Genomic DNA, 23,088 nt, shown 5'->3' with positions numbered 1-23,088 from the left:
TACGGCTTCTTTCAGTTAGCATACTGTTTTTGAAGTTCATTCACGTTACAGAACAGTTCATTTTAATTGTTGAATAATATTCTATAGAATGGAAATACTACATTTTGTTTATGCATTTCTAAGTTGATGAATAATGGGTTATTTTCAAATTTGGGCTATTATAAATAATACTGCTATAAATATTTGCACATATGCATTTGATGGACATATGTTTTCATTTTTCTTGGGAATATACCTGGATTAGAATTGCTAGGTTGTATGGTAAGTTTATATTTACCTTTTAAAGAAACTGCCTGTATTTGTTAATTTTTGCTATATAACAACCAATTACAAACGTAGTGGCTTATAATGACAAACACTTATTTTCTCATAGTTTTGTGGATAAGGAGTCTGGGAATGGTTGAGCTGGATTCTCTGGCTCAGGGACTTAAATAAGTCAAGGTGCAGTCAAGATCCTGGATATGGTCTTATCTAATGTCTCAGCTGGGGAAGAATCTGCAACGGAATCCCTGTGGTTGTTAACAGAATTTACTTCCTTGTAGGCTGCTGGGCTGATAGCCGCAGTTTCTTGCTGTCTGTTGGCCAGAGGTTACTTTTAATTCCTTGTCATGTGGGCCACCTTGTAGAACAGATCACAACATAGCAGCTTACCTCATCAAAGTCACAATGAGTTTATATCTGGATAGTAGAAAATAGAAGTTATAATCTTATCAAATGTAATCATGCAAGTAACTTTCCTTTGCCATACTCTATTGGTTAGAAGCAAGTCACATGTCATATGTAGACTCAAAGGGAGGTGATTACAAAAGGCATGGCTACAAGGAGGTGGTAATTATTTGGGACCATTTTAGAGTCTGTCTGCCATACTGCCAAACTGTTTTCTAAACTGTTTGTAACATTACCACCAATAAAGTATGAGGTTCCTGGTTTCTCCTCAGCCTCACTAATACCTGTTATAATCTTTTTTTTTTTTTTTTTTGACCGATACAAAAGTTTATTTAACAAAAGTTCAATACCGGTTGGCTCAGCGGTAGAGCGTCGGCCTGGCATGCAGGGTACCCGGGTTCGATTCCCGGCCAGGGCACATAGGAGAGGCGCCCATTTGCTTATCCACCCCCCCCTTCCTCTCTGTCTCTCTCTTCCCCTCCCGCAGCCAAGGCTCCATTGGAGCAAAGATGGCCCCGGGCGCTGGGGATGGCTCCTTGGCCTCTGCCCCAGGCTCTAGAGTGGCTCTGGTCGCGGCAGAGCGACGCCCCAGAGGGGCAGAGCATCGCCCCCTGGTGGGCAGAGCATCGCCCCTGGTGGGCGTGCTGGGTGGATCCTGGTTGGGCACATGCGGGAGTCTGTCTGACTGTCTCTCCCCGTTTCTGGCTTCAGAAAAATAAAAAAAAAAACAAAAAACATGACTTGCTTTTTATAGTGTGGTAGTAAACAGGTGCTGTGGAGAGGGGACACGTAGAAGCAGTTAATTTCTCTGGTAAACAGCTATTCCTTATACTCGTTCCAGGGCTTCTAACATGATGATACTATTTCCTTGTATCACCACCATCTCAATATTGTCCTGTTGCCCACTAGTTGCCATCTCCACACATTCATCTATCACAAGATTCGTAAAGGGATCAAACCCCTGCAGTATTCCTTGGACATGTCTGTCACCATTTAATTTCAATGATAACATCTTGTCCATAAATTTTTTTAACTCGGGAGGGTGAGCTTTGCTCATGGTGCCTAATCAGCGAGCTCAAAAATAACCTCAAACGGAACTCGTGCTTACGGCTCCCATGGCATGGCTGGCGGTTTTTGCGTATGACCATAATCTTTTTTATTATAGTCATTCAAGTAGGTGTGAAGTGGTATCTAGGTGTCCTTTAATGTGCAATTCCATAATAAACAATACTGTTGACTATCTGTACATGGTGCTGATTTGCCATTATTATATTTTCTTTGGTGAAATGCCAGTCACATCTCCCATTTTTAAATTGGGTTGTTTGTTTTAATTACAAACTTAGTTATAAAAGTTCTTTATATATTCTGATTACAATTTCTTGACCAGATATGTGATTTGCAAGTATATTCTCCTAGTCCTTGATGTATTTTTTATTCCATGTATTAATGATGTATTTCAATTTTGATGAAATTAATTTATTAGTAGTCTTTTATGGGTCATGCTTTAGTGCCATTATCTAAGAGCTCTTTGCCTAATACAAATTCTTAAAATTTTTCCTGTGTTTTCTTCTAATCATTTTATAGTTTTAGCTCTTGCATTTAGGTGTAGAACCCATCTTGGGAGAGTGTTTGTCTGCAGTGCAATTTAAGTGTCTAAATTTATTTCTGATATTGCTAATTTATCTTCTTTTTTTCCCCTGTATCTAAAATGTGTTAATTTTATTTATGTCTTCAAAGAAAATTGGTTTTATTGATTTTTCTTTACTGTTTTCTTCTATTTAATCTCTTTGGTCACTAATCTCATTGCTTCTTTTCTATGTTTACTTTTTTTTTTTTTTTTTTTTTTTTTTTTTTTGTAGTTTCTTAAGGTGGAATCTTAGGTTATTGACTTGTTATTGCTCTACTTTCCAAACCTCCTGGGATGTGTGGGTGCTTGTCAGGCTCCCCACATGTATTCCATCCGTTAGACCTCACTGTTAAATATCTGGCTGTCCTGCCATTCCATTGCTTGCCCCAACCAAGGCTGCACTGTTTTGGCTAAAGCTCTAGTAGTTTTTCTTAATTGCTTCTCTATTTTTTCAAAGGCTTTGGTTGATTTCCAGAGTTTTGAAATAGTTGTGATAATTTTGTCCACTGATGTTGCTTCTGGAGAAAGGATTTTGCCACACTTCTTTTTTGTTTGTTTGTTTTCCTTTTTTCCTGTGCTAATCACAAATGGTTTTCATAGTCTTGCAGAGAATGGCTATACAAAAAGTTATTTACTTCTGGTCCCAACTTGTAGTAGTATAGAGAATAGCCAGAGGTTTGACATTCCATTCTTTCTTCCCTGCTCCACTAGTCTCTAGAAATGGAAGGAGGGTAGCAGAGATAAGGCACCCCAGACTTATTTATCAGTATCTTTTCTACTACTCTGCAATTTCCACCCTCTTCACCAGGATTTTGTGGTTTATTTTGAAATGAATACATAGAATATAATTTTCATTGGATACATCCTCTTTTCAGATATAAGTAGTAAACAAGTTTCAGAGCTTAGTGTGTTTGAGAGTCAACTATTTACAAAAGCATTCATGAGGTAGCTGAGGCACAATGGGCTTAAAGGAAGCTCAGAAAAGGAATTAGGTTATGCAGCAATAAACACTTTACTGGCTGGTTGGCTCAGCAGCAGAGAGACCACCTGGTGTGTGGATGTCCTGGATTTGATTCCTGGGCAAGGCACGCAGGAGAAGAGACCATCTGCTTCTCTACCCCTACCTCCCTCTATTCTCCTCCCACAGCTAGGACTCAAACAGTTTGAGCAAGTTGGTCCTGGGCACTGAGGAAGGTTTGGTGGCCTTGCCTCAGGTGCTAAAATAGGTTGGTTGCTGAGCAACAGAGCAGCAGCCCCAGATGGACAAAGCATTGCCGGGTAGATCCCAGTCGGGGTGCATGCAGGAGTCTGTCTCTGCCTCCCTTCTTCTCACTTGGTTAAAAAAGAAAAAGCCCTTTTACTGGCTGGATAATTTCTTTATTTCCTGTCTCTTGCCAACTTTTAACATTCTGTCTCATCTGGCTGTTATCTGTGATCTAAGATTTTGAGTTTCTTGAGGAGCTATATGTTATTGCCCCTGGATTACTAGAATAGCTCCTTAAATATAAAAGATGCTCAATGAACATCTCTCTACTGATTCCTTGGAAATCTTTAAAAAAAAAAGTGTTAGAACTTAAGTATTTTATCTGTCAGGAGTTCATTTCTGTCACTTTCTCTGATCTCCATCATCTGTAATCTTAGCAAGTAGTGTGATACTTTAACAACACAATCTAATTTCAATTATTAAGGAAATACACTTATTTTATTAATGTAGTTACTATTAAAAGATAGCATAGATATTTATTAAAATGCCCATTATCCAAAGAAACTGAACCTATCCTGTTTATATTTGTCAATATCATGTTAAGAAAATATGAATCTTTATTTTTCTTAAAAATGATGAAATAAGCTAAGCACAAACTTACAAGGATGATATTAATACAATGTCAAAGGCTCTTAGCTATTATTTTCTCAATTTTATTTTTATATCAATGTATAATTTACTATACAATTTAAAAATTAATTGAATATGGAAGTTTTATAAAGGATTATACAAAACATAAGGCACATATTTGAGAAGTTTCATGACACATGTAGGTTGAACGTACAAATTAAAAAAAAAAAAATCTTTGAGACCCTGGCTGGTAGCTCAGTTGTTTAGAGCGACATGCCGAAATACCGAGGTTACAGGTTCCATTCCCGGCCGGGGCACATACTAGAATCAACCAATGAGTGCATAAATAAGTGGAATAACAAATTAATGTTTCTTCTCTTTCTCTCATCCTTCCTCTCTCTCAAGTCAATAAAAAACATTTTTTAATCTTTGAGCCTGCTTTTTTTACAACATGATAAAATGTTAATAACCAATTCCAGCACCAGTGCCTTCTGTTACTCTTATAGAAAAAATAAGAATGATTGGAAAGTTTTGGAGGAATTATATAACAAGATACTAGTTGTCTATATTATTTTTCAATGCAAAGTAGATTGAGGATAAAATCATAGCCATGTTTTCCCATTTTTTAATACGGGTTTTAGATCAGACCCACGGAATTAAGTTGACAAAACTATTATTATAAACTATGAAGATCTATTTTCTTAGAAAACTTGTTTTGTAGCATATGAGATTGTTCTGAAACTGTAGTATCTGAAATTTATGATGTAGGAACTTTTAAAAAGATGTTTTTGCCTGACCACATGGTGGTACATTGGATACAACATCAGCCTGAGATGGTATGGACCCAGGTTGAACACCCCAAGGTTGCCAGCTTGAGCGCAGGCTCACAGCTTGAGCGTGGGGTCTCCAGCTTGAGTGTGGGATTATAGACATGACCCCATGACCACTAGCTTGAGCCCAAGATTGCTGGCTTGGTTGGAGCCCCCAGGACAAGGCACATATGAGAAAGCAATCAATGAACAACTAAAGTGCCACAACAATGAGTTGATGCTTCTCATCTTTCTCCCTTCCCGTCTATCTGTCTGTATCCCTCTCTTTCTCTTAAAAATAAAAATAAGTTGTCTTTTAATTGCTGGCAACTTTATTTTCCATGTGAACTGAGAATAATACAACATTTGGACCATGCTTCCTCTCTTAGAAGGCAGGGATCCTGGGGTCACTCCAGTAAATTGAGTAACTTGAGTTTGGGGGGGTCTTCTCCAAATTTTTCTCCTCTGGGCACTAGGTTTATATTTCTCCATCTATTGTAAACAACATCATCTTCAACATCCACTGTTCTTTTAGACTAATACTGGTAAGTGAACATTAAGTACAATAACTTTTTATGTTTTTAAAAGAGCTGTAGAAGAAAATACTTTTCCTTGAATCTTGTATGGGCCTGAAAATTAAACTGACAAAAAGATTCACAGGAGAAAAGCAGGCATGTTTGTTTAATATCATTTTGTGTGGCAGGGGAAACTTCTTAAGGAAACAAAGTCTTGAAGAGATGGTACCTTGAAAACTTGAGTATTTTCATGCTAGGTTGGATGATGAGTATAATCATGGAGAAATATAAGAGGGCCAAGAGTAGGGGAGGTAAGTGGGGTCAACGGGGGAATTTAGCACGGCCTGTTAGGATTCTTCTCAGCACCACTCTGTCTTCAGAGGCGAGGCTGCTCCTTTCCGCAGGGTCCAGGGACGGCACTCTGCACAGGGCGATTCAATGACCTGGTTCTTCAGAGAGGATCAGATTCACTTGCATGTTTCTGCCACTTTCTCAAACCCCTTCTGCTTAAAATATTCAGCCAAAGTGTCCTATTTTGAGGTAGCATGTCTTGAACCCCATCAGAATATTTGACAAACCCCAAAGCCTTATTCATTTTTCCTTGTGCTAATTATACCTGGTTTCCATGGTCTTGCAAAACATGGTTATAAAGAGAACATTTTACTTGGGGGGTCTCAACTTTTAGCAGCACAGAGAACAGATAGAAGCTTTGGAATTCCACCTTTCCATTTCCTGGCTCCACTAGTCTCTAGAAATGGAAGGAGGGCCCTACAGACACAAGGTCGCCTATCCTTAGGCGTTAGCTTCCCACCCACCCCAATCACATACACATCCAAAACAGGTTCTGCCCTTTTATAACACTTTTACATGCTAAGTGGAAAAATATCTTAAAACTATGTAGAGTGAATAATTCCAATACATGTCTATTGGAATTTTTTTCTTAATTTTATTCACTTAGATCTAATTAGATTACAAACATTATCTAATAAAATGAATAGTTTTCAAATGGCACATGAGTTTTCTTTTACAGTATACCAGAGCAGCCTCAAACTTAGTGGCTTTAAGGGTATAACTATTGGCCCTAGATGGTTGGCTTAGTGGTAGAGCATCCGCCCGGGTGTGTGAATGTCCCGGGTTCAATTCCTGGTCAGGGCACACAGAAGAAGCGACCATCAGCTTCTCCACCCCTCCCTTCTGTCTCTCTCTTTCTCTGTCTTTCTCTCTCCTCTCTCCTCCTGCAGCCATGGCTCAATTGGAGTGAGTTGGTCCCAGGTGCTGAAGATGGCTTCATGGTGCCATCTGCCTCAGGTGCTAAGAAGAACTTGATTGTTAAGCAATGGAACAACACCCCAGATAGGCAGAGCATTACGCCCTAGTGGGTTTTCCAGGTTGGGGCACATGTGGGAGTCTGTCTCCGCCTCCCCTCCTCTCACTAAAAAAAAAAAAAAGAAAGAGTATAACCACTTAATTTTTGTTTACAAGTGAAAGTTCGCTGGATGGACCTGTTGACCTGGGCTCCAATCAGCTGGTTTTGGCTGGGCTTGCTTGTGTATTTGTCTTTTGCTGGCAAGATGGCTTGTTGGTCTAGCCTGGCCTCACTCATGTTTCTGATGGGTTGCTGTTGGCTCACCCAGGGTGACCCATGTGATAGATGCTCACATTGCTCATCATCCAGGATACTAGCCTGGGTTTTTCAAATAGCAGCCACAGTTTCAAGAGGGCTTAGAAGAGCACTTATAGTTTTAAGACAAAGGGTAAGGACTGCAATATATCAGTTGTGCCACATTCAATTAACTAAGGCCCATCACAAAGCCACCTAAGTGCGAGGGGTAGGAAAATTAACATCTCCAGAGTATCTGCAAAATTGCATTGCAAGAGGTGTGGGTACAAGTCGGGGAATAATTGCATTCATATTTTTCAAACAATATCACAAATGGTAATGAGAATCCAATAGTAAGAGAATAAGATACATTTTCTATTTCTTAATTAAGGATGAAACAATATCTGGATTACCACTGATCTTTTTTTTTTTTCGTGGCTAGTTTTTGCCAAGTAGGTTTCTTCTTTGTGTCTGAGGTCTGAAACTAACATATTAACTTGAATTCAGAAATTGCTGAGTCTCTTGAATTTTTAGAGAAAACGAAGTGTAAGATACCAGAAATTCAACCAGCAGAGTGTGTTCCTTCCAGAACAAAGAGACTCCCAGAAGCCTCTGGCCTTTGGATTATTGACACTTCGCTGTAGCTTCTGTATACCACCTGGGAAATGGCTCATAACATGCTTTATTATTATTATTATCTCTCCTTTGGGTAGTTCATTAAAACTTATGCAGGACCTAAGGATACTAGTTGGCACACCAAGTTACCTTGGCCTGAAAGTAACAAAACAACACCTAGCAGTGGCTGAATTGCAGCTAAGTGTCCTGTGGTTGGGACACATTGAATCTTGAAGAAGAATTATAAAAACATTGAAATTTTTGTTCTTGGCATTTTGCTACTGTCATTGATCTTTGTTATTATGTATAAGATGAATACGTTTGAATTGGACCAGCTACTTCTCTCCTCCAGTGAAATTTTAAATTTACAAAGCAAAATAATTGTATTTCTACAAATACCCTAAGTAAAAGTGTCTTGAGACATAAGCCCTATCTCTGTGAAATAGTGGAGTTTTTGCTGTATATTATTTACTTTGTAGCAAATAAATTAAGTGCCCCTAAAACATAATATTACCCAAAAGCTCGCAGAAGATTTTTGTCTGTGGCATCACATTTGCCACCATCCCTCACTCATTAGCAATTTAATATTCTCTACTTGTGCTTTGTGATTCTTTCAGCTTTTTTTTCACCCTTCAAACAATGATTTTTAAATCAAAAATAGCCTCAAAAGCATAAAAAAGCCCATTTTTATTTTTAAAGCAGAGAGAAAAATAATCACTGACATGAGCTACGTTTTTTTTCTAAAAAATAGACAACATAAAATTGAGCTTAAAAGTTCTCATTTCAAAAATAAATGTTCCCAATCATTAAGTATGTATAAATGCCACTTCTTTAAGTTAAAAAAAATATCAGTGAAGATTTGAAAAATGTAAAAAAGAAAGCAAATTGTGTCTACCAATTCAGAAGCTTCCCGCTGTCCAAATTACATAGCCATTTCAATCATTTTCTTATCATTCCTGTATAGCCATTCCAATTCTCTTATCATTTCCATATCAAAGGAAATAATTTACCCTTTTAGCTTTTCTAAAGACTTATGCTTTAGTAAAATGGAAGAAGAGAGAAGTAACTTGAAGGTGGAATTATTAAGCAAAAAGGAACGAGAAGTTAAAGATTTGAAAAATGCTCAGCCTATTCATATGACAAAAAATGAGAAAGTCTTGTATAAGGATAGACATGAAAGAGATGCTCTCTGTTTCCATCATATGGGGACATAATGAGAAGATGCTTTTCTGATAACCAGGAAGAGTTCTCACCAGGAACCAAATTGGCCAGACCTGGATCTTGAACTTCCTAGGATCCAGAGCTGTGAGAAAAATATGGTGGTTATTTAAGCCACACAGCCTGTGGTATTCTGTTATAACAGCCCAACTGAGATGCTTCTCATTTGTGAGATAAAAGATTGAACTGAGTATTCTCTATGCTCTGGATCCATAGTCTGAAGTTTTCTGTTTGAGATCATGCAATCCAAGTAAAGAACTTGTTCCTAACTGAAATCTGAGTGATTCACATGGAGCAGGGAACGGATGGAAGTAAACACATATTTTCAGTAATGTAGCTGCCAGTCTGCACAGAATCTTATGCAGCCCAGAAGACATTGCCCACCAAACCTGGTACACACGAAGTGACAAGTGAGGTGGGCTTTGTACCAGGAGAAGGAGAGGGGTAAGGGCACTTCCAATAGCTGTAACAGTATTGAAAATGAACTGAGACAGAAAAGCATGGCAGAGGTGGGGTGGAACGTGGCATATCTGTAGATTTGTGAGTGAAACAGAAACTCTTAGTGTCCTGGTTAAGTCCCCTCAGTTTATTTTATTTACTTTCATACTGGTGGCTTTTTATGGCCAGCATTGAAGCTCTGCCTGAGGGCCTTCTCTGACCACAGCTGGATGTGTCAGGGAGTTAAAGCCCTCGGGAGCTGCCTTCAAAATAGGACAGATGGAATTTAAAGGACAAATACCTCAGTGCCCATGTCCTTTGGATGAGATGATATTCAGCTGTGTTCTACATGGTCATCTGAGTCTCTGAAGGAATTGTGCACATCTGAGCCTCAACTTAATCACTTATTAGCATAGATGATTGACTTTCTCATTTTCATACCTCCTTACTGGTGCTTTCTGACTCCATCTTCCAGATAAATGACATCATCATGAGAGTGTAGCTCAGAGACTTGCCAGATGTTGAAGGGTTCTGTTTGACATTCTGATGACTTTGGACTTTGTCTTGTAAGCAATGAGAAGCTCTCAAAGGCTTGTAAGGAAGAATTTACATGATCATTTTGGTGTTATAAAAGATAGTTTGCAGGAGTGATTCCTTCTATCTTAACTATTCTACCCCTAACTATTGTAATAATTTCAGAGGAAATAAATGCCTAAACAAGGTATGCAATGAGACAGACTTAAGAATCACTGCAAAGAGAGAAATGGCAAAATGTGGTGACCAAGCTGGATTTGGGCAAAGGTGGCTGGAGGGTAATACGTAAAAGAAATGATATTTGGGTAGGTAATACTATTATTCAGTACAAGGAACAGAGGTAGGCTGAATTTACTATTGCTTCTGTGTGAGAGTGGCAACTTAATGTTAACTTGCAAAGAAGAAAGAACTGATCAGCTTCTGAGGAGCTGATTTTCTGCCCAGTATCCCAGAATATAAAACTCTGCTGACTGTAAAATCAGTATACTTCCTATTTTTGTTATTAGCAGATGTTGGGTGAAGGGAGGGAGTACACAAGTGTGACAATAGAAGAGGCTATAGAAGGAGTCCTTTTTGTTATTAAGAGAATCACTGGAATGACTGCGTGCTTGGGCATAGAATCCACCTTTCTCACCTATCCTCAGAGTCTCCCTGTGGGGAAGAGGAAGATAAAAATGATGGCCAGTTTCAGAAGAATAGGTGTTATCACATGCATTGTACAGGTGAAGAAACCAGAGCATGGAGGTGACATGTAGGTTTCCTTAGGCCTCAAGGTGAGTGAATGGTTATCATTATGATCCCACTTTTTGAGTATTAGCTCAGTTTGTTACACATAGTAAGTGAAGTAAGTAAGAGAAGATACTTGTTTCTTTAAAAGAATAAGAACAGATGGCTTGAAATTGGTTGGAATATTAGAATAGTGAGAAGAAATAAGGGGCTTGTTCTTTCGAAACACTTCCACACTCATTCAACTCTTGATAGACTTAGAAGACTGTGACAGGCTACAGGCAAAGAATGTCATCAAATGGCTTCAAAGCTCCCCTGATAAATAGTTATTATTTAAAAACTAAGTCTTGTCCATTGGGTAAATAGAAATCAATAGTGGGCTGAGAGAAAAATTCAGACAGACAGATCAATGCACATCTCTCTTTTGCAAACAGATATAGACAGAGGGATGGAAATCTTATTATCTCAGAGGCTAGAGATTTTATGCAAGTTCTATTACTTTGCGTAATCTGCTAGACTATGGTATGTGCAGTATTTGCTAAGTGGGTTACAGAGCTGAAGTCCTACATTTTTATCTATGCTAAATTGGAACCTGGCACAAGGATATTTGCAACAAGGTACGCTGATAAGTCTGGTGATAGATACTTAGGGTGAAAGGCCTATTTTATGCATTCATCTAGAAATACCATTTGAGAAACTGAATGCCACATATAAAATTTTCTGTGTAAAACCAAGGGTATGAATATTGGCTCAGACTAAAAACACAAACTGCCTACAGCAAAAAGTATTTATGCAGTAAGCATCTATTGAGTGCTTAATGATTATAAAACATCACATATGCTACTTCAATAAATGCCAAAAATTCTTCCTGACTCTGGAATTTCTAACCAAATTGTGTTTTTTTGTTTATTTATTTATTTTTTGAGAGAGAGAGAGAAAGGGGAGGGCAAAGAGACAGACAGGAAGGGAGAGAGAGAAGGTAGAGAGAGATGAGAAATAGCAACTTATAATTGTATCACTTTAGTTGTTTATTGATTATTTCTTCTACATGCCTTGACCAGGGGGCTCAAGCCAATCCAGAAACTTTGGGCTTCAAGACAGTGACCATGGAATCATGTCGATGATCCTGCACTCAAGCCGGATGAGCCCACACTCAAGCCAGCAACCTCTGGTTTCAAACCTGGGACCTTGGCGTCCCAGGTTGATGCTCTATCCATTGCACCATCATTGGTCAGGCACCTAATTGGTTCTTAACTGTACAGCCTGTGACTCAAAATAACAATGAATATAAACGCTTTAAATTTCCTCATCTGAAAGATCAATTATAGGGTATTTATTTCGCTTCAAACTTTTTTCCTTACAAAGTAGTAACTAAGTTAGTTTTGCCATATAAGTTTAGTTTTGCCACATCATCCTATTTTGTGCTTTATATCTTTTTCATAAAAATAATACCCATCTTTATATTCCAGTTATGAAAATAATCCCCCTTACCACCAGTTATAAACCCCATTACTTTGCACACGCTTTTCTCTTTATAATATTATATTCTCCATTTTATTCAGCCTCTGTTGCATAAGTTAGAGCTTAGTTTGCTTACTTTTCTTGTAATTTATAAAGGATAAAATCCTGCTCAATAGTATGTGCCAGTTCTAAACCCAGGGGTTTAAACTTCCATAGTAGTTCTTCTCATCAGGGAAAGCCCTCTAAAAGCCTTAGTAATCCCAACCACTTCTTTCTGGATAATGACTCTGAAGAGCCCGAGTGTGTTCTTGGATTGTGAAGTCCAATATTACTCATAGAGCAGAACCAGCCTTTTGTAATTGTAGTTTATATCCATGTCATTTCAATAGAAAACCTCTTCCTAGCTCCATGAGAAAACTAGGGATCAGGGAAAAGTCAGTCTGTGCTGACAGCCAGGACTGACCTGCAGCTGTTTTACTGGATGGTGGCTTAACACCTTTGCTCCACCTTGCAGTGGGACACTCAACTCAGCAGTAAAATTTGTGAAGGATTTCTTTCTCATTATTGGTTACTTTTAGTGGCATGTAAAACTGATGATTTTGTGTGTGTGTGGGGGGGGGAGCCCTTCTATATTTATTAATCCAGATTTGTATTTTAAAACTTTGATTTTTCAAACAAAGCCATCCTACTTTATTCAATTTATAAACGTGAAATTCTTAGGTTAGGATTGCTCACAAAAGAGCAGCATAAATTACTGAAGGCTTGGAAATTTATAGATTAATTCATACATAGAGAAAGGTTTGTGGTACTGTGTAAATGTAATCTTCAGTAAATTACTTAAACAAATATATCCTCTGTTTCTTCAACTAAAAATAAGGAGAACAATTATAACACCTACTTTACGGGGATTTATGAGGAGCACATAAAGTAAATTAAAGTATTAAACACAGGGCCAAGCACATAATAGTCTTTCAATGATGGTCAGTTATTAGCATCACTATTTTGGTTTTATTATGATATTAGCATGCAAATAAGTTAGTAGTCAGTTTGCACTTCTACGATTGCTAAAAAAGTCTTTATGGAGAAAAGTTTAGAGTCATTTACACCTATTTCTGGAGTACAGGTTTCTGAAACTTGATCAATGTAATATGTATAATCTCAATCAATTACATTCTCTGCCTTTCACTAGAAAATTCCTTGTGTTTGTTCCACTATAGGTGGAGTGCAGAGTGCATTCCTAGCGGCTGTGGCTGATGCAACGCTGTGAGAACACTCCAGCACCTGAAACCCTCCTAGGCACAGCCAGGAGGGAGCTCACCCGCTGTGGGGAGGTGGCTCAGTGCCAACCAGTCAGCTCCCTGATCTCTTCAGCCATTGGCTGTAAAGGACATGCTGTAACACCCTATAGGCTGAACCTGTGTATATAAGCTAGTTTACTTCCTGAATAAAGCAGATCTGCGTCACTGAACCTGGTCTCTGGAGTCGGGTCTTTGCGTCTCCTTCGTCCTCACCGCCCCCCCCCCCCCCGCAGGCCTTGTCCACATTCCACCATTATGATTGTACAATTGTGGTGCAGATTGTGGATGCTATAAAATTGGGAGAGAATGTGCCTGAATTTAGGAGCTTTCAGTCTACTGTAAGAATATCGTACTATTAGGAGCAACCATAAGGCAAAGCAGAGCATGATCCATGAGGTTAGAGTGGTGCAAAGTGCTTTGGCAGTTCAGAGAAGTGCTATATCACATCAACTGGGAAAATGAGAAACTATTTTAGAAGTGAGGTGGTATGTGGGTGTATCTTGTAAGAGCAGTTTAGATTTCATCTAGAGGAGTTAGAGCTGATTGGACACTTTGGGGAGAGAAGAGAACATGAGAAAAGTAAACAGTGGGAAGATGCCTGAAAGTTAGTGGTCCGATATTGGCTTGGAGGGAGGGAGTGGGAGTGTGAGTGTGAGGATAAAAAGGTAGAGAGTGGAACTGGGAAATCCTTAAATGCTCAGAAACCTGAACTTGATCCAGCAACAATAAGGAGTACTGAAAGAGTAAGGGAAATCCATGAAGAAATGATGTGGTAACACCAAACTACCAGGGAGATTGCTTAGGAAGTGATTGGGTGCATCTATGTGGAATGCCCTATAGTGCTGAGAAAAAGTACTGCCAAGAAGGATGTAAAACCCTGGCCTGTTGGCTCAGTGGTAGCATTGGTCCAGAGTATGGATGTCCCTGGTTCAATTCCCAGTGAGGGCACACAGGAAAAGCCGCCATCTGCTTCTCCACCACTTTCTCTCCCCCTTCTCTCTCTTTCTTTCTTCTCCTCCCGTAGCCATGATTCAATTGATTCAAGCTCATCAGCCAGGGCACTGAGGATGACTCCATGGAACCTCTGTCTCAGGTGCAAAAAATAGCTCAATTGCAGTCATGGCCCCAAATGGGCAGAGAACATCAGCCCCAGACAGAGGTTGCTGGGTGGATCCTGGTCAGGGTGCATGTGAGAATCTGTTTCTCTATCTCTCCTCCTCTCACTTGGAAAAGAAAAAGAGGAAAAAAGGTGTAATAATGAACATGAGTCAGGAAGGACCAGGCAAAGTCACTATATAAAGAGGGCAAAGAAGTAAGGACCAAAGATTTGATCCTGCAGAATTGGGAGAAAAGCAAATGATCAGAACAAGGGAGATCTCAAAACATTCCTCCTTAGGCTACTTGCACTAACTCTGCTTTGCCTGTAATCTTCTTCCTCCAAATATTCAAATGGCTCACTCCTTTGAATCTTTTTTTTTTTTTTTTTACTGTCACCCTTTCAAGGATGTCTAACCTAAGCACTCTAACACTGCAGCCTGTGCTATCCCCTACCCCACCTCTAACCCCTACTCCTGCCCAGCATTCCTGATGGTCCCTAATCAGTTCTTTCCTTTTTCTCATAGAATCGGTCACCTTCTAAAAACCAAATAATGTATTCATTCTTTGTTATTCCCATTTCTGCCCCGCAATGTTTTATTCATGGGCATATCCTGGGCACCAGAAGAGAACACAGTAATTGCTTAATAAATATTTACTGAATGAACAAATTACTGTTCATAAGAGTTTCTTAGAAATACATTTTAACAAAAAGCTATTTTTATTTTAAAACTGTTTATACTTGAACATATGTTGTAGGTGTTTTGATGATTCTTGAATGCCACTTGTTAATGAAAGCATTGTTTTTTCTTGCAAACTCTACATACTATTTCAAAAATAAAGGTAAAATTTGCTTAGAAAATATAACATTTTGGTTCAAATGTTTATAGTCCTCATTAACTACAAATTAATGGTTTATTAAAAATATCAGATTTTGAGATATAATTTATATAAAATTAATATTATTTGGTTAACATGTTCCAATCAGTACATTTTAACAAATATATATAGTCTTGTAATCACTACTACCAAAAACATTTCAGTCACGTCAAAAATGTCCTCCCCCCCCCCTTTTGTATCAAATACCTTATCTCCAACACCAGCCCTTGGCTGCCTCTCATGTGTTTTCTGTCCCTATAGTTTTGCATTGTTTGGCATTTACATACAGGATATAAACTAGTGTATAGTCTTACTTGTCTAGCTTCTTTTACTTAGCTTAGTACCTTAGAAATTCATTCATGTTATTACATGTATTAGTAGTTTATTTCTTACAATAGCCATTTAATGTCCTTGTCTAATTTAATCATGCATGTAATTCCTTAGGTCTCATTTATTGTTTACTTCATTCCTTATGGAAAATACATCACATATTCCTTTTTTTGAATGTCATGTAAGTTTTATTAGATCCCAGAAATTGTGAAGTTTATGTTACTGATTCCTAGAGGATTGATGTATTCATTTAGAGACTATTAGCCTTTTCACTGGAGGGAAATTACAGTCCTAGAATAGCAATTTCATTCTATCAAGGCCTGTCCTGAAGCCTTCTTAAGATCATGCATATTGTACTCCTTATGTGGAAATAATTTAAGATTTGAAATTAAGGTGCTGATTTTGAGGATCTCTACTTAAAGCTCCATGTAATCAACAAGGTCTCTTCCTTCCAGCCTGTGTTGTCTTGGATGGTCCTCAACCTTTTGTAAATTCCTGGCTAAAAGTTGTTTGGCTTAAAGTGTCCCGGAATTTTTTTTTCTCTGGGAATTGTTCTTTACTTGGCTTGTTTCACTGTATATATAGCTTCACATTTGACCAAAGACTCAAGGGGTCCACAATTTATGGAAGAATCTCCCTGTGTACCTCCTTCCTCTTTATTCTCTGCTTCTTAGGTTTGGAGCACATTGGCATCTGTTTCATCTTCTCACTGAGAGACCACCGGGTGGTTTTAGTCCACTCCATGAGCCATGGTTTAAAAATTGCTTAGAGGCAGAAATATGAGATTATCAGAGGGCTAGTTGTCCTAGCACCATTTCTTTCTATTATATTTTATTGAATTTATTGGGGTGACATTGGTTAATAAAATCATACAGGTTTCAGATGTACAATTCTATAACACGCCATCTGTATATTGCTCTGTGTGTTTACCACCCCACCATTTCTTGAATAGCCAACTTTTAACTTGCCTTTCAAAAAACTGTTCTGTATATAACCATTTCAATTTTCTGTAGCCTTTTCATACCGAAGGCAATTGTTTGTGGCTTCTTCATATTCTTCTTCTTCATTGCTCATGATGGCTTGTTTTCTCATTTCTTTTGTGTATTTTTAAAAAAATATAAGCTCATGATTTTATCAGTGTTGTTCACAGCAATTCTTTGAGTTGTATGTTGGATCTAAAATTACTTAAATATTTTGCCTTACTACCAAGGACATTTAAATTTTGAATTTGGGTTTAAATTATAACTCCAAATCCACATGAATGTATGTTTAAGGTGAGAGTAATTCTGAGGTGAGGCCTTATTTCCACCACCCTTCTCTGTAGCCATAGACAAGCCTGAGACAGGCAAATATTCCTCTTTAGCACTTTTCTTCTAATGTATCACTCTTCTGTGGTCTTACATTTATGTAGGTATCTTTAATCTGGCATCTGACCATTCTTGGGCCCCAGGTTCTGTCTGCTGTTGATCCACCAGGTGAGTACTTTAAAATCCTTGTATTTCTGTATCCACAGATGCCCCCACAGAAATTTCTAATACTGCAAAATGATGGATTTTGGTCATGTATGACTCTTACTTTTTTCCCCCTCTTACTTAATTAAAACTGCTTTTTAAAATATATTTTATATATCTTTTTAATTTTTATTGCATTATGATAGATTTCCTTCTAAATCAAGTGCACCCTATTATCAAATATATTCATTTTAGTGCAGTCAAATTGATTTTAATAAATTTCAGATAGAAATTATATTTGAATAGAAATTAGTGGGCATATATTTGAGCAGGCAATGTTGTATACTGTGTGCTTTCATGGAGAGATAATTTAAAACAGCAATCTTTGAATCAGTTTTGGCAAGTAAATGGAGCATGTTAAATAAAATATACGCACTGCGTATTTAGGTATCATCAATAAATTTGAAGGGTCGGTAAAAGTAATCCAGATTTAAAACACAGGCATTGACCAAAAAATGAGCTAAAAAATGCCCAGTTATCTATTTGCAGATTATAAGTATGTGTTTGGAATACAGGAGAAGAGAAAGTTATGCCAAATTCTATAAATAGGTGTTGGCTAGAAATACTTTATCGTGCTTTTAAATTTGATATGAAGACTAGGTCAAATCTTCACCCTACTTGTAGTCTGGTACTTTTTGCCTGAGTTCTTAGAACGGAGTGTGTGACTGCACAGCCAGTAAGTCATGCAGAATACAAAGTGCGGCAAACTACTTTTCAAGATCACAGAAGTGGTTTGAAATTTCATCACAGTAATTATCTTCATCGATACAAAACAATAAAGAGAAAGATAATGATCTCTGCCAAAAGCAACCTACAGCAACTAAATCACGTTTTCCTCAGCTTTCTCGCAAGTATATTCAAAGCCAGGTGACAATAAATCAATAGCAATAGAATTCTGAGAAAAACTGGGACCCAAGAATATTATGCCTCATCTAGATTCAATTTTGATACTAGAGCAACAGACATACATTTCTAACTCAGAAAGAACTCAAGAATAAAGCCTCCATATATGCTTCCTAGGGATAAAAAAAAAACAACCCAAAAACCATGTGCTGATAAAATTCAGCCAAATTAAGAAATGAATCTAAATAGAAGTCAGGAATTAAAGACCTCGTGGCAGGTGTAGAACTCACTGAAATATAAAAAATATTAAACAACTGTGCTTATTATGGTACAAAATAGGGAAGGTCAGAAAAATTGTAATAACACTGTCTTTATTTTTTATTGTGGCAAGTCAATCTATTGTATTAAATGTAAACACGGTTAAAGTAATTATGTAAAAATTATTTTCTTAGCCTTATTTTGGGGAAAACCTTTTTTATTTACTTGAAAGGCAGCTTCAGGTTCCTTTTCTTTCTTGTTTTTATATTTTTTAAAATTTGGAAATTACAGTTAATAAGGTGACATTGATCAATAAAAGTATAGAGGCCCTGGCCGGTTGGCTCAGTGGTACAGCATCAGCCTGGCTTGTGGAAATCCTAGGTTTGATTCCCAGCCAGGGCACACAGGAGAAGCATCCATCTGCTTCTCCAAACTTCCCCCTCTCCTTTCTCTCTCTCTCTCTCTTCCCCTCCCGCAGCCAAGGCTTCACTGGAACAAAGTTGGCCCGGGCACTGGGATGGCTCCATGGCCTCTGCCTCAGGCGCTAGAATGGCTCCAGTTGCAACACAGCAACACCCCAGATGGGCAGAGCATTGCCCCCTGGTGGGCATGCCGGGTGGATCCTAGTTGGGTGCTTGTGAGAGTCTATCTGCTCCGGGCTTCTCATTTCAGAAAAATACAAAAAAAAAAAAAAAACCTCAAAAAACAAAAAAAGGGAGTATAGAGTATAGAGGCTTCAGGTGAACTTTGCCATAGCCTTTTGAACTATTGATTGCGTTGTGTTCCCATCAGGTTTCTTTTCTATGTAAAATTGGAATTAACCAAAGTAAATACTTGTTATTAAAGAAGGAACATAAAACGGGATTCAGGAGACAAGTAACAAAATATTTGAAATTTTATTTATATTTATTTTGTAATCTATAAATAAGGAAATTGATTTTCATTTATCATACAGTTTGACATTTTGTTTCTTTGGTTAGTCAATCTGGTAAATTAATGACACAAATAACCCCAGTTCTCCACTCCTTCCTGTAAGCAGGCCCTTTACAATATATCTTGCCATTTGTCCTATTTGAAAGCAGGGTCTATTTTTCCACCCCAATCAGCTGGCTTTATGCCGTGCTCTGGCTAATAAACTACTGATAGAAGCAATAGCCAGTTCTGAACCACACGAGGGTTGTCTCCTTCATTCTTCCTTGGGCTCCTGTGACTGCTGTGTTAACAGGCATGAGTTTCTGAACCTTTAAATCACCTTCCAACCGCCCTTCTCATGCCCACTCCCCTACTTGTCTTCCTACTACACACCCTAATTGCTAAGTTTTCTTTTTCATTTCCTCTATTTTCCCTTTGTCCTTCTCTCTCTAAATCAAAAGTTTGCAACTGTGGGTTTTTCCTAAATTGAGAAAAAATATATATATGTATGAAAGGAAAAAAAAAGCTTATCTATATGACATCAGTACATTCAAAGTGAAAGTTTTGGTTGCAATTGAAGTACATTTGAGAATAAGAGTGTTTTCACATGCATTCTTGGAAATGTGCTTGTGTTTTACCTGGAGATGAGTATTCAGAATGTTGAGAAGAATTTTCTTTTTAATCAAAGTATGATTGCATTGTCTGGTTTGGACACAGCTAGGACTAACCCTGTATGATGAACACTTTATTTTATCCTTGACATTTTGCATTTGACATTTGAGTGACTCTGCTTATGCTAATGACAAATAGTCCCTTTACATAGTTCATCACTCCAAATTCCAACCTAATTCTCTAAGTTGTCCATGTTCATACTTTATATAACTCTAGCATGAACCATGCTATTTCATTATTTATAAATTAAATATTCACAGATCATTAGACCTGAGTGTAGGAGGCAAAGAAGTAAAAGGAATTAAATTCATTTTTGTTCTTATTATATTTGGAATAAAAACAACATTCCTTTATAATAATTATGTACTCTTTACTAACTATATAATATTATTTTTTCTTAAAGAATTTCCTTTATAAGACTTTATTTACTTTTTGGAAAGGAGAGGAGAGGAGAGAGAGAGAGAATGGGGGAGCAGGAAGCATCAACTCCCATATGTGCCTTGACCAGGCAAGCCCAGGGTTTTGAACCTGTGACCTCAGCATTCCAGGTCGACGCCCCACCCACTGAACCACCACAGGTCAGGCAAAAATTATAAAAACTCTGACTTTATTGGTTGAAGTATTTTTTCACATCTTGAAATGAACACATTCTCCAGTCACTTCATACAAAACAAGGCATTGTGCACAGACAGTTGACATGGTCTATTCAGACTATAGATAAGTAAATTTCATTCACCATGACACATAGCTTTTTTCATGATAATTTTTTCTGGGGTTTTTTCCATTAGAAAAAAAGCAGCAAAGTATATTTTTGAAAAAATTTATTTTAGGGTCACAGTAACTTTGTTTTTATTTGAAACTTTTGAAAAAAATCTTTGAGTTTTCTGTAGAAGACATTGGACAATGAAAGACAATCTTTATATGTGGTCCAAATTGCTTTAACTTTTTCATCATCTTGAAGTGGTTTTCACTTCACATCTTCATGGACTTATTTCCACCAAGTCATAAAGGTGGAGAGCAGGTGCTGTGGGCTGTCTGAATAAGGTCACATATTGGGTAATTCCAAACAACCTCTGCTAGTTTCTAAATCACTTACAGAGAAACGGGTAATCATTTCTTTCAAGAGAGTCATATTTTCTGATAGAAAAAAGAGGGTTGACAAGAGTCTTTAATTTTTTTTTAAAGGAGATATTTAGTACTATTTAAGGTGTGACTCATGACTTAGCAAAATGCAACCGTTTTAGAATCTGTTTCATATGTTGACTAAAATTAACCCATGAATATAAGTTAGTTGGTAAAGCTTGTGAAATACTTTTTAGAATGTCAGGAAGTAGTACACGCAACTCTATTAACGTGTGTGTGTGTGTGTGTGTGTGTGTGTGTGTGTGTTCTGACATCAAATGATACTGCTTAATGATTGTCTTCTTGTTATTTGACTTCCTAAAACTGTTTGTTTTCTGGTCCAACATCTTTCAGGAACCTATTTAATTTTATCTTTTAAAAATTTATTTTATTGGGGGTGACATTGCTTTGCAAAACCATACAGATGTCAACTCAATATAATACCATCTGCACACGCCTTGTGTGCCCAGTGCCCTAAGCAAAGTCCCTGTCCACCACCCCACTCTGGCCTGCCCCTTTGCCCCCTCAGGCTAGCACCACACTGTCCTCTGTATCCGTGTGGTATGAATGTATGTTTGTCGGCTAATCCCTTCACCTTCTTTCTTGTTGAAAATGAGAAGACCTTTTCTGTGTAAAAATATATGACTTGAAAAAATTATAAAGTATATATTTAAAAAATATTGTTAAATAAGCAATTTGAGGGCATGGAAATAAAGCATAATTTAGTTTATAAAAGTTAATTTTTGGCAACGTGTAAGAGAAAAAGAGGAGAGCTAATTCAAATTTTCATGGTGGCATTTTATTCCTGTTATGAGTTGGCTCGCTTTGAAATATTGATATTACACTGGTAAGTAGAACTTGCTATTCCAGCTCTGCTTTTTAATCCAAATGTATAGAAGTCATTCATAGATGAGTGACAGCAATAATGGAAAGGTGAATGAACCTCTTATTTCATTTTTTAAAATGAAAGATTTATGACTGGTAACATTTTGGTGTCTGTCATATAATCAGCAGTATCCTTGAATACCTGGGTATAAAAATCTAGGTCCAAAATAACTTTATTTCAATACTATAAACTTCATGATCTAGAATTTGTAACTGAAAGTTTGATGCCAATGGAATTCTTGTACCATGTGTGTAACTTCTTATTTTCCCCTCTGGAAAGATTAAATTTTCTTTATCCACTTAGTATCTTAAATTTCACTTCAGTATATATAGGATAAGTATGCTTTCTTTTTTATCCTGCTCTGTATGTAGTGAGCCTTTGCATTCTAAACATAAGGATTTTTCTGTCTCTAAAATATCATCCTAGTATTTATTTACTTTAATATAATATATTCGATTCTCTCCTATGACTTTCAAAACAAGACAATACTGTCCCTGTCCAGCTGGCTCAGTGGTAGAGCATTGGCTGGTGTGTGGATGTCCCAGGTTCGATTCTTAATCAGGGCACACAGGAGAAGCAACCATCTGCTCCTTTAACCCTCCTCTTCCCCTTCACTCTCACTCTCCCTCACACTCTCTCTTCTCCCACAGCCATGACTCAATTGGTTCCAGTGAGTTGGCACTGGGCACTGAGGATGGCTCTGGTAGCCTCCACCTCAGGTGCTAAAAATAGCTCAGTTGCCAAGCAACAGTAATGGCCCAGGTGGGCAGAGCACTGCTCCATAGGGGGATTGCTGGGTGGATCCTGGTGGGGGCACATGTGGGAGTCTGTCTCTTTGCCTCACCTCCTCTCACTTAATAAAATAAAAAAAATGGACGATGCTACATTTGTTGCTTGTTTGTTCTTTTAGGCTTTATCACATTTTTTAAAAATGTTTTTGCATTTGGGGAGAAATTACTGGCTTGAACTTCCAGTTAATGAATTTGTTTTTCATTTTTATCATTCTAATATTCAACCCAACTATTGATTTTTATGTCAATATTAAAGCATCTGAGATATGTTTCTTTTCTATAACAACTTGTTATGGATAGTTTCACAGAGGATATCAATTACAATTATTTCTAAACCTCCTTCTGCTTTTGTTACCTCTACTTTCTCAGGGACTAATTTTTTCATTTTCACAGTTTAGGTCTTATCATGTAAAATACTACTTTTTCTTTAATGTTTGGTGGCTCTTGA

At 37.6% G+C, this 23,088-nt stretch overlaps 1 pseudogene; it reads right to left on the bottom strand.

The window, feature by feature from the left end:
• Positions 1–1,412: 1,412 nt before the first annotated feature.
• On the bottom strand, positions 1,413–1,795 carry LOC136320400 (small nuclear ribonucleoprotein G pseudogene; annotated as a pseudogene).
• Positions 1,796–23,088: the final 21,293 nt, after the last annotated feature.

The sequence above is a fragment of the Saccopteryx bilineata genome, chromosome 1, assembly GCF_036850765.1.
Source record: "Saccopteryx bilineata isolate mSacBil1 chromosome 1, mSacBil1_pri_phased_curated, whole genome shotgun sequence".
NCBI classification, from domain to species: domain Eukaryota; kingdom Metazoa; phylum Chordata; class Mammalia; order Chiroptera; family Emballonuridae; genus Saccopteryx; species Saccopteryx bilineata.
The sequence above is the reverse complement of the archived record's forward strand: the minus strand, read 5'-3'. Positions and strand labels throughout refer to the sequence as shown.